Here is a 14053-nt window from a genome sequence, read left to right as displayed (position 1 = left end):
CCATTTTGCCTTCAATGAGACAATATCAAATTCGGAGTCCGGTTCAATGGTTTTGAGAAATGCGTGCACGTGTGTGCTATCGGTATCTAGGCTAAAGCGCCAAGCGTGGATATAATGCTTTCGCTCTATTGCTCGCAACGCCGTTTCTTTTTTAGTGCCCGTTATTATGAGGGATGTACGATGTCGCGGCTTTCGTGCTTGCACCTGCCACTCACTCTGATCATCAACGTGTTTAGAATTGATTGGTTCATTCAGTGGCTTAGCTTTATTTTTTCTTGGTTTCCTTTTCTTTATTTTTTCGTCCGGGTTAGATTTCCCGAGATATTCCTCATTTGTCGGAGATGCTGATGAGTTTGTACCTTCTGCCGATTCGTCCAAGGCCGATGGCCCGCTAGATGAAGACTTGATCGGGATTGATCCTTCCGTAGAATTACCCGAGGTAGACGGCCCACTGGTTGCGTGCTCCCTCGTGCCGTAGGTGCTGGCGGCTTCCAGTGCAACTATCTTCGCCGACAGTTTGGCGACGGTAGTATTTTGTGCAACAATAAGGTTCGATTGATCACTAACCTTGTTATGTAGCTCTGTTATGATGTTTTTTAGGCCACTAATCTGGTCCGTGAGGTCCTTAATGGCAGCGGTGACCGTTTCCCAGGCTTGGGTCGATCTTGTCGCCATATCAACACTGTTATACAGTTAATATTCAGAGCACTGATAAGAACACGTCCTTCACGAACAATTCACTTTTACCTGGAATTACCTAGAACTTTAACCTTAATAAAGGGTGGAATGAAATCAGGACCATACGATGTTTTTGGTTTCAATTTCTTTACTGCTAAAACAAAATCTACAATATCAACGCTATGAATAGATATATTTTGAGCTTTTGTTGATTCAGTCTGTCTTGGAACATAAGATTCAAAATCAACTTTTTTTGAATTATATACGGATTGAAAATACTTTGCGAAGGCTTCCGGTATGTCGGATCCTTTGTGTGTGCTATCATTTAGATTAACATGACTTAAGAAACCTCTGTCACGTTTCTTGTCAGAAATATATTTCCAGAATGATTTCGGATCGTTTTTCACGTTATTCTCTACCTCCGAAATATAATTTTTGTGGGCTATTGAAATATTGCGTTTAATTCTAGTACGATAAGTTTTAAATAACTCGTGTTCACTTTCCAAACCTGATTGTCTCCACCGCCGGTGATGTATGCGCTTCATCTTTATGTCCCCAATAATTTCGCGCGAAAACCATTTAGGATAGTTTTCTTTTCGATGCCTTTTTTTTCTTGGGAAGCATTCATCTAAATACGCGAATAGGATATCGTAAAAACATTTAACTGCCTCGTCAACATCGGAAATCTCCAAGATAGCCTGCCAATTGTGGTCACGCAGTTGGCTGTACAGCTTCTCAAAGTCTCCCTTGTAGAAATTCCAACCACGGAAGTTATTTTCTGATAGTATATGATGATTTTTTAACGGTTTATCATGTTTAAGGTTAATTTCTGACAAAAGTGTGGGATGATGGTTGTCTTCTGGAACAAGACAGAAATCAGATTTTTCTATGACCATATTAAAATTACCTAGCACTAGATCCAAAGTACGACCACTTGAGTTCAGAACTATATTAAATTGTTTCAGCTGAAATAGTTCCATAACATACGAGAGTTCGGTTTTCACAGCACGTGGATTTTGTGAAGAATTGATATTAAAATCACCAATCACTAAAATTTTCTTGCGAACAAGGTAGTTTAAATTACTAATTAGCATTTCGAAAAAAGTCGTGTAAACACTTGTTTTGGAACTGGGTGGTATATAAACCGCACAAATAAACAAACAAACGTCGTGAATAGTGACCTTGACCCATAAATTTTCATAATATATGGCATAATATTCCTAGAATTGGTTCCCGACTAATACATTATATTCCGTTACATATAAAAAAATATAAAACTAAGCTGGGGTATGACTCACCTTTACCAAGAATGTGCCGTTATTTTAACGAGACATATAAAAGTCATCCCATTGATTTGTCAATGTCATCACTGGCCACCTTCAAATCAAACGTAAACAAGACTTAAAGCTACCTATCGTGTTGATCTATAAAATAATTACTGTTGCTGTTATGAAATGTATATGTAAGTGTATGTATTTGTGTATACATGTATGCATGTAGGTGCATACATGTACATTATTCTTTACGTATAGTTTTGTGTTCATCAATGTTGTGTTTGTCTGTAATTAGTGATAGTATCAACCAAGTTTAATTAATGTAATTGAATTTCGAGAGCTTTGATATGAATCACTGTTGACAAACCTAAGAAAAAAAAAAAAAAAAAAAAAAAAAAAAAAAAAATAATATACTTAGATATGGCATAATATACTTTATTTTAAGTTGTGCATAACCTGCCTCACTAGGCGAACCTGTGTTGATGCAGATTTTTTAGTTGATTATTTCTCGCATTTTGCCTATGGTTAAAAATAATAATAATAATAAATATCTTTACTATTTTACAAGCAATAATTATTCGCCTGAAACACTCATCCACATTGAAAAATCTCCTGATAAAAGATACATGACGCCAACGGGACTCGAACCCGTGTCCCTTCGATTAAAAACATTAGTTTACCAAAAAAATAATAATAAATATCTTTATTGTGACAAATTTTCAAACTATAACTATAGAAATACATGAAAGACTGTTTTGTGTACATTGGTTTATTAATTAGATGAGTATATAATTTTATCAACGGAAAGTAATATATAACAGGTTTACTTATAAATGTTTAATATTGGTACAGCAATACATTATTTTATTAGCATATACACAATACAAATACAGCAAGTTTTATATGTACCTTCGACGAGACTCAAGAATAAGAATGTCGAGCAACGTATGTACTTTCGACGGCGACTGCGAGCGGCCTGAATTGGAGAATCGATACCCTAATGTTAGACCAGAATTGAAACGTTGCTTGAAATAGCTTTGGCCGTGCTCGTTCATCAGATCTGAATAGCCAGGTACTTCTCTACACTTCTCTTCCCCATCTCCTTCTCCTCCTCACTACCGTCAGCCTCACAATATACTCATACTGGGGATGCCATAGTCTCACTAGCTCCGGACAAATGAGAGCAGTTCAGGCTTTTGTGTGGTTTCACACAATTTTTTTTTTTTAACTGAATGTGCAAATGCGTCGGGTTCTCTCCAATGTGTAGGGATTCAATTTCAAAAGATAAATACTCCATTATTGCACGAGCAACGTTTTCAGCTTATGATGATGATAGTACAAGTTTTTTCTAATACAGTCAGGTTATTTGTAATAAGGTTATATTAGTTTGAAGTTTTCACAATTTCAACAAGATTTTAATATTTTCTATAAATAAATACTATAGATAACTTTAGCGCTTTTTTATTATTCTACGCCAGATGCCCTGTGGGAAACTGTTTCCCTCAAATAAGGTAATTTCTGAGAATGCTGTGTGGAAGGCTTTTCGAGGAAAGGAAGAAGTAAACCATTATCTCGAAGATACCCATATTGTAGGAGGGAGAAAACACAGAGGCCGGCAAATCGAAATCATTCCACCGCCGAGCTGTTGGACACAAAAACGATACGTACTCGGAAAAAGTTAGTATTGCTGATTTATTAAAATTAGGTTAAAAGCGGGATCGCAGGCCATTTCCTCATAAACTTTTAGTACATTCCTAATATATCGGAACACGTCTTCATGCACTTGCATTTGTCCTGATAATAATGACGAAATACGAAAATATTTGAATTTTTATGAACACGTGTTCCGACATAATGATATCCGATAACACATTCGCGTTTTACTGAAATTTTATTATGGAACCTATCAATTCATTCGTTAAAGACCTGCAATCTCGTTTTTAACCTGATTATGAATAATTTGTAGAGATTCTTATTAAATTAACAAAATTTTATAGCAGTAATTTTTATGGTTTCAGCCAATTATACCGAATATTGTTAGATAAAATAAAGATTATACACAACCTATCACCCAATGCCCTCGTTAATTTAATTTAAAGTAATACTTTCAAAGTATTACAAATTATGGTCGGTATTAAAATATCTATTTCAAAGTTCAAACTAGCAAATTGAAAGTAAAATTACGCAGAAAATATAACAGGCCGTCTAAATATCTTTTATTATTGGTTTTCGGTACGAGAAAAAAAATATGAATTGTTTTTTCAGTCCAAAGTGAAAGCAATCAAACGAACCGATGTGCGTATTTACGTTCGATGTAATCAACAGTTTTATCTCAGGGGAAACCCGATTTTATAAATCGTTGGCATTTATTCGGACCATTGTCCAAATACAGGATACATTAGTTTGGTTGGGTTAGGCTTGTTATTAATCACGAAATACTAAACCTACTGTTTCCCTAATTTGTTTGGACTGGAGTAAACCAAAAGGTAATTATTTGTTGATTTTTTTATTTGAAAGGTGTTTTTTGTGGAACGAACTCCTGAAACTGTACTGCTGAAAAAGGATTAAAAAGTGTTGTTGACGCAACGATGCATATCCCACAAACTCATTCCTGCATTCTCTCACTTCATTTCCTTACCCATCTTGTTCTGACAACAACAATCTAGGACTTGTGCAGTACCTACCTCACTGAAAATGTATCGTTACTTTGCCACCTTTTTAGGCAAACCGTGCAATGTCCACTTTTAAGTGAACCTCGGAGTGTATTAATATCGAGTCTTCTAAAAGAACCTGAAAAGTTTACATATGTGCTATCTGAAGACGTGTTCCAAAGGACCAGGGGTAAGTTAGTTCCAAATTGTTCCCAAATAACCCGTTTAACCCGTTTCCAAAATAGTTGTATCAACGTGAAAGGTTACCAAAACATATTAATTACAGTCGACAAAATCGATTCGCATGCGATGTGCTATGGTTGAATTTAATAAAAAATTCAAAGACAAACTATGACCGTGTTTACATGCTTGGATGGTTGAAGAAACACTCAGTGTCGCCCTGTTGTAATTACTATTTGCCAGCTGAAATGTGAAAGGGAGATCAAACTAAGATATGAGCTTTTATACAACTATAATACATTTGTCTCTCTCTACACCACAATACTCTACAGTCGAGAACCTGACTTAAATTTCCCACAACAATCTTTGAGGTAGAAAACGCCGCGTGCATCATTACTTGTATTATTTCTCAGGGTATAAAGCCTACTTCTTTTAGGGCAGCATTAGAAGATAAAAAAATCTTTGCATATCCTTCTATTTAAATCCCTTTATTCAATTACTCACCTCGTCGAAAGATTTCACAGGGCACCAATAAATCAAATTTAACAAATAGCGTTACCAGAATTTTATAAATCAAAAACGAAATTATGTCGGGTTAAACAAAGGGTTCTGACTTGGATAAAAGGTATCGAGGGAAAAGTCTGTCAGTTCCTTCTCAAAATGCTAGATTGGAAACAAGATGTATGGTTCACATTCAATGAGGCTGCTTTCTTCGCAAAATAAAAGCTCAGATAAGAACAGTTGGTTTTGCGGAAAATCAGTTGCCGGACGGAGAGCTGGAAAATAATTATTATTATCGGTTCATAGATTAGGAACTTTAATAGGCAAAAGTTGTTAAGCTTAAATAAGTTCTGTAAGCTGTTGGTAGCTTTTGATTTTGTTTATTATAAGCGGGCATAGTTAAGTGGTTTTATATCATGATTTAAAATAAATAATATTTGTAAACTGCGTGGGTGTTACTTGCGTTACTTAAATATATAGGGAAACATCGTGTTAGATATTCATAGCACCAAACGGCTAGTAGGATGGATTGGCCGTGTCCAGAATATGCAATGAGAAAAAAAAGTAATACAGAATTTTCAAATAGAGAGATTTTGAAAAAAGAGAATTTATTACTTCTAGTTAGAAATCGGATTCAACAAGGAAAAACTCTGTCTTAATTTGGGTAACCGTGTTTAGCTCAAGGGTATGTAGATAAGATCGTTGAGAAAGCATAATTAAATTAACCTTACAACGGTGATTAAAAATAACATAATATGTTGTTTTAATGATCGACCGCTTCAATTAATTTTACCGATTACCAGCAAACCAATTCCCTATAACAGCAGTTTTCCCGCAGAAAGGGCGCAGTCATGGTAATTATAATGGTAGGTAAAAGGATTAAAATAAATGGCTAGACGATTAAATATCTTTACGGTGAATACGATGGTATCTTAGCTACATTGGTTTTGGTATGGTAAAAGAGATAAATAAATGGATTAAATACATAAGTTTATAACGACGTTATTTTATAATGACTGAAAGCATAATGATTTTAACTGTTTTTATACTCTCAATAAACCATAATATTAGAAAATAAACAATATTTATCACAAGAAGCCTCCTTGGGATCAGACACGTGTTTTCAGTATTTCGACTTATTATAGTCAGTAGAGATAAAAAAAGGCCTTTGCTTTGCAAAAGGTGGTCTAAAAGATATTTTTTATTTTATATTGTAAAGGTTGGTACCTTGTAAAAAAATCTACCTTGGGAGACCTCCGCTAAGTTTACCATTTTGCATGAGAGGTGCCAAAATTATTATTTTTTTAAATAATTCCACAACGATTGATCTTATGACAAAGTTGTAAAAACTAAAAGAAAATAAAATTCCTAATATTTTAGACTCTATAAATATTTTTTCTAACTGTAATACATAACGAATTACATGTTGGTTTGGAAATGAGTTCACAAAATCATCAAAAGCCAGAAATATCAAAATAAAATATACGGAGGTGGGTTTTTTTTTCATGGTACCTTTACAATTTAAATTCAAATATCTTTTAGACCACCTTTTGCAACGAAAAAACCTCTACTGACTGGACTTTTAAGGATATACTTAAAAGAATTCATAATCTGCTCTTATCCAGGCGCTAATTTAATTATTTTATTAAAAAAAACTTTTGTAAGTTATTCTTTAAAATATTAAGATGGATTATTTGTTTGTGCCTGTGCATTCGCAATATGAACATGAACGAATCGTTTGGAACGTGTTCAAACTCAATTAAAGCTAAACGGGTAAAACGAAAAAATCTTACTTTATTTAGAAATTTGTAAGACTGCCATTTATTTATTGCCAACACGACAACAAATTAACACGTAACTACTACTTTCGATAGCGCCGAAACAGATAATACGACGTGATGTAGAAAATTGAAGTTTACTTGGAAAGAATAAGTTTCTTCACCCCAATTTAAAGCAAATCAAACATCGTTATCGTCACGAAAGGAAAGTGAATGTAGCGGAGAAGGTAGTTAGGGGGAGGAAAGAGAAATGAAGGGGGTGGAGACAACCATCAAATTCGCTATTCATTATAAATAATTTGGTTCATCATTTATACACGCTGTCCGGAAACAAGTGTTACAAGCGGGAAACTGGGGAATCTACATCACATAAAGAACCCGAAAAAAGTTTTTTTTTTCATTTTTGAAAATTAAATTTTTGAACTTCACTTTTTTTTGGCTATCGGAGGTGGGTCTACGCTTCGACGCATTTATAAAAAACAATAAACAGCTGTTATTAAAACTGTTGCAATCGATTTTTTTTGAAATATGACCTAAAAAATTTCAACTTCGAACTCGATTTACTCGAATAAGAAAGCTTAAATCGAAGGCACAAAATCGACTTCAAATTTAATATAGATTCACCAGTTTCCCACTTGTACCAGTAGATTCCGGACATCGTGTATAAATATATATTGGAATAAGAACAATAAAAGAAAAATTCCAAAAAAATCTCAAATATCAAGAATATCCCAAAATACACGATAAACCGTGTTTCAAAAAATTTACTACCGGTGAGGCTAAAAGTATTTATTTCAATTTTTTTTAACAGCTCCAACCCATCTTAGTTGAAAAATGTATTTTCGTGTGGGAGAGTGGGGACTAGTGCCATTAAAGCTTTGATTTAAGTGCATAATATAATAATATAATGAAATAATACTTTCATACGACATAAATGAAATGATAATTCTGTTCGGTATACCGAAAACTTTACTTATAATTTATTACAAGTCAAGTGGGTTTATCTCCTGCCGGAAGTAAATATTATGATTCATTTCCCTAGTATCGATTGTTCGATGTAGCGACTTAAAAGGCTGTATTTTCATTATAAGTCTAGGCTGATTATTTGGCGAACATATTGAACAAATTCACCATTCGCTGCATCACTAATTACGAGCACCAAACTTGGCATCAGGAATGCTGTCCTTTATTTCCTTGGATCTAGGGAAAATTCCCTAGGCATCACTTCACTCAAATACTAGATGCTTGCGCTGTTATTAAACAAAGCATTAAGATTAACGTTCACTTAAATCGTCTACTATTTAAACAGTGTAGTTTGATATTCATTACAGTTTCTTTTAAGCATTCATCATGAAAATTAATGCCTAAACCTTCAATAAATACTTTTAAGTGATGGATCAGTTAACTACCTTGATTTATTTCTTATCTTTTGTCAATATCCCGCGTTAACTGCTGCGAATAAATCAGCGTTATCTTATTAAAGTAAAGTTCATTAATTCGTCTGAGAGTAGAAACACACTTTGAAAAATAACGTCGTTGGCCAACGAAGTATAAATAAATAGATTAAGATATAATCTTTGAAGCTTCTGGAATCTGTAGCAATGGAAGAATTTTACAGCTTTCCAGCTATCCGGTTTTGCCAGAGAGTTGGAAAACAAATAAGGAGTAATAAATAAAAGAGAGAGATTAAGAATTATTGGCTGTCGGGTAATAAATGTGTTGTCTCGTTGTTTGGGATGAAAAAATATCGTATTGACAGCATACGAATATAAATAATATACTTTAACACTATGTCCACATATCAGTCTTACCGAAAGGCAATAAGACACACGAATTGGGAGACGTTATGAAACTTAGGCCCAGTATTTCTGTGGCTCCTGTACGTAAATTTACGATAATTTTGATGATGCTTACGGTGTGACCTGTCAACTAGTATTATTTGTTTAGGTTGTTAGAAGATTTATAAGGTTTTCTTAAATTAATGTCATACATAATCTGCATATTGAAAAATATTGAAGATAATGAGAAGGGTAAGATAGGCGGTTGTCGGCGGCGTTTACTGCTTCACTGACCAATACCATGACTGAATTACAAAACGCACTAACTCACATCACATAATTCCTCAACATAACTTAGATAATGTGATGTGGGTTTGGTAAGCATTTGCTTGTCTTAACATACTATTTGATACATTCACTTTCCATAAAACTTGATTCTGCGTAAAACAGGGCGGTTCGTTTGATTGACGATCCTGTTCTACAGGTATTTTACTGGAGTTTGTTCAAAGGAGCTAGCAGCATTGATCTCCTGTGCACCGGCGCACGTGCGTACAACTCGATGGACACGAGTGAGCTTCATGAGAACGGATCATTTCTTCGACTCGTTTTTGAGTAAGTCATCTCGAATGCCGAACGAGCTACCGGCATCTGTTTTTCCCTCTTCATATAATCCGGGCGTCTTCAAGACCCGCATTAATAACTTCCTTCATACAGACCCATACCTTGACCCTCCTCACAATGCTGCCTAACCGTGTGGCGATATAGTTCCCCCGTCTTTACACTACACAGATAGCGGCGCTCCTGTGAGATGTTATTTAAAAAAAATATGAAATACGTCTCAATCATATCGACTAGTGACATAACCCGTGTCTTTTATTTGATGTACTTGATCACAAATGTCTTCCCGGGACATGACTAACTTCAACTTCCATCAGTCTCTATTCATCCAACCTCTTTTCGTGTCCAATCCATTAAAGCGTCAAATATATACGATTTTATTTTCTATTATTTCGTTTATTTCCCGATCCCGAGCTATACGGCAGAGTTTCGTTGTGGTTATTTTAAGATTCACTTTACATAAGTCAGTTTATATTTGAGACAAGAACATACTTTGCAAATCGCACGGGTGTCAGACCACCATACGGAATATGATAGTTACGTAAAACGGTCCAGCTACGTTAATTTGAAATTTAATTGGAACAGCCTATCTCTCACTTCACTTCGAACCAACACGTCAGTACCTACCTACCAATCAAATCAACACTTAAAACCAAACCAACACCTCACTCCTCTCTCCCACAATCCTTTTTCTAATAAGATTTCTCAATTATTATTGTGGGATAAATTTTACACTTATTTAGCAACACAAGCATTAATAGTTTTTTGACGTTTTTGAAAGCGAAGCGAAAGCTTTTGAAATATTTTAAGAAACGTATTGTTTTGTACGTTTTTATTTAGTTATAATAAAATAACATTTTTATCTCTAGTATAAAACTTTTAACAACTTATTTCTATGACATTAAGGACACCTTACAATACAAATAAAACTTATTCTTTATAGTATTTAAATATAAACCACAAAAAGCAGCAAGGTTTTTAGCTTCTTAAAAATCTTGAATCCTTTAAAATAAAGATTTTTTTGGGTTTCCCGAGAAAGTTTCTCTGGGGGGTGGCCATGTATTGCGAAATTAAAATTTACATTCTTGAACATGTGTTTCGAAGGATCTTATTATTTAGCTTAAATATAAATATTACTGTATTGTAAATTATTTACTGTCCCACGCATTTTCTGCATAATTATTGTCTTAGAATACCTACTACAAGTCAATACTGCTCTTTGGTAGAAAACATTCACTTTGTGGTTTGTATATTGTTTATACGTCGATGCTGGACATAATAATGAAATAAAACAATAATCTATCCTATAGTTTTTATTTAAGATTTATGTTTACAAGAAAAATTCATTATTTTTTAAAAGATTTTTTGTTTACAAGAGAAAGTTTTTTATGCTAAGTACAAAGGATAACAAATTAATATAAACAATAATTATTAGTCAACACCCATATAAATTGAAAAAGTCTTCCGAGAAGCAAAAAATGCCGCCGACGGGAATCGAACCAGCAGTCTTCTAATTGCCGGTCGGGTGAACAATTTAAAAAAAAAATAGTAAATTCGTGATCATAAACAAAGTTCTTATTGATATGATTTGAGATTTTCATGGCCAAAATATTATAGTGATTTATTTTTTTGGGGTACTATGCCGTGTTGGGCTACATCCTTCTTTAGCCAAAGTTTTGGACAACATAACAGTATCCACTATCGGGGCAGATGTGTAGTGATAATGTAATTGATGATGGACACTGTGCTGTCAGAAACGTTGGCTAAAGAAAGAGATATTATAATACGGCATTACACCCTAATAATATAAATTATTATAAGACTACAAAGTTCTTATTGTAATAATAACAATGCTAATATATTTTTTGCACGGCGCAAAACTCGAACCCTACACGGAGAAAAATAATCGTGTTAAAAAAGTGATAGCATGCCGATTTCGTGATAAAATATTAGTCATTCAGAATATATCGAGAACACGTGTTCTTTTCCTAATTAAATCACGACGGAATGCGACAATATCATTATGTCAATATCAATATCAATATTTTTATGAACACGTGTTCCGCCGTCCTCATAAAACATTAACAAACTGATACTTTATTAGAAATCCTGTTAATTCATTCGTTAAAGACCTGCAGTCCCGTTTTCAACAGAAAAAGGAATCATTCTACCAGATTTTTGATAAATTAACAGTATTTTATATCAGTTAGTTGGACCCTCCCAACATCTAAAAATCATATCTTCAAGCAATAGATTACCATGCTGCTGAGGTCATTCAAATAATTCTTGACGAATGTCTTACCGACTTTTGTTTTATTGATATGATATCCGATTTGAATAAAGTTTTGAGTAGAAGTCTGCTTCTGATTCCATGTTAAAATACTAATTTTCATTCAACAACAACAATCATCACAAGTCTGACGTTTGTCATTTCGCTCCCTATTAATCTTATATTTTCTTCTAAAAACATCGACCCTTATCCTAAAATTTTAATACCAGCTGATAATATTCATAGAAGTGCATTAAAATACGAAAGTGAGTGTTTGTCTGGAGTGTAAAAAGTGCTAAATCTAGAGTTTTAGTTATTCTTCAAAAATCTTCAAGCTACCCACAGTATTGTAATCTATTGCAGCCGCAAGCCAAACATAAGATGGATACAACATGCAAATATTGCGTTAAGCAGCTGAAACTGGCTGAGTGTATAAAGTGTTCAACCTGCAAATGCACCATCCATTTCGAATGCGCTGATATTTCGGCAAGTGTTTTTAAACGCATGTCGCAAGGTAAAAAGGATGCGTGGAAGTGCAATAATTGTATCCAAACCCTGGACAATTTAGATACCCAATCCTGCTCCTCAGATCAAAGCAACATACTCCTAACTGTTGAGATCAGAAAAATGGCACTACAAATAGAAAAAATGAGCAGTAAAATGGCGGAATTCGAAAAAGTCATCATTTATAATAATAATGTAATGGAAGATTTTTCAAGTAATATGAAATCTATAAACGAAAAATTAGCTAAAATTGATAAGCTAGAAATGGAGGTCTCAGAATTAAAACAAACAGTTTACATGTTAGAGAGGGGAAACGACGAAAGGGACCAGGAACTTCTATCCAACAATATAGAAATACATGGAATGCCTGAGACCACCAACGAGAATCTACCTACCATGATGTCGAATATCGCGACAGTCATTGGATGCCCTCTCCATCAAAGCGACATTGAATACGTTAGCAGAATCAGTAAGCGCCATCGTACACAAGCCACGACAGATGGACGTCCGGGTAACATAATCGCCAAATTCACCTCCCGCAAGAAGAAGGACGAATTTATCGCAGCCATCAAGAAAAGAAAAGGAATCACTACCAAGGCCATCGGGATGGTTGGAGCTGACCAGAGGATCTTCGTCAACGACCATCTCACGCGGAAGAATAAATCTACATTGAGGTGCGCTAAAGCCTTTAAAAACGAAAACAACTATCAGTTTTTATGGATAAGAAGTGCAAAAATCTACCTACGGAAAAACGAAACATCACCACCCATACACGTCTCATGCGAATTACAGCTAAAAAACCTTATCTAACTACCATTGCAATGTTAAACCACCTATCCTCTCATAACTACTATTTTTTTCGTATTTTTTTTCATAATTTTTTCAACATCACCCTTTTTACATTAACCCCACATGCTAATAATTACACTAACTGCTCACTACTACATTCTATATACTCACTCACTTTAATTGATAATAATAGTATGTTGTGCTTTGCTAAGCCCAGTGGACTCATGACTAATAACATAACTCTAGAATATAATATTCTTAAAATATATTCTACAGAAACCGAACATAATAATGTAATTACCGAAAATTCTCAATGCATGATTCATTAATAATTTTTTATCAAAATTCAAGAGGTTTGCGCTCGAAAACACTGGAATTTCATCAAAATATACTGCTCAATAATTATGACTTGATCTTCATTACCGAAAGTTGGTTGGTTGATAGTATCCGAGATGAGGAATTATTCGATAATCGCTATTCTGTTTACAGAAATGATAGGGATATACACCGCACTAGCAAATCAACTGGCGGAGGCGTACTCATAGGAATTAAAAAAGAATTTTTTGTTACCCCTCGCTCTTGGAAATCAGACGCTGAGGATATCTGGATAACTGTCAATACATCAAAATCGAATCGTCATTGTTATAATATTCATATGTGCTGCGTGTATTTACCTAGCGTCGGTCCAAAATTAACATCATCAGAAAGATTAGCATTATTTACTAGTCATACCAATACTATTTCTGACTTAACAATCCGTTTTCCCAATGACAAGTTTTTAATCATTGGCGACTATAACATGCCCAATATCGAATGGAATAATCAACAAATGCCAAGTAATAGAGATCAATGCGCACTCGCGTTACTTAACTGCTTATCTTTTGCAAATTTAACCCAATTTAACCATTTACCTAACAAATACGGTCGAATTTTGGACCTCGTCTTCTGTAACACTTCAGTTAATGTGTCGCTTGCCGACCACCCATTAGTTAAAGAAGATGCTCATCATAAATCATTGATTGTAGAACTAGAA

Source organism: Hesperophylax consimilis, chromosome 14 (assembly GCF_061612785.1).
Source record: "Hesperophylax consimilis isolate HC1 chromosome 14, BYU_Hcon_1.0, whole genome shotgun sequence".
In the NCBI taxonomy this organism is placed as follows: domain Eukaryota; kingdom Metazoa; phylum Arthropoda; class Insecta; order Trichoptera; family Limnephilidae; genus Hesperophylax; species Hesperophylax consimilis.
Note: the sequence above shows the minus strand (reverse complement) of the source record.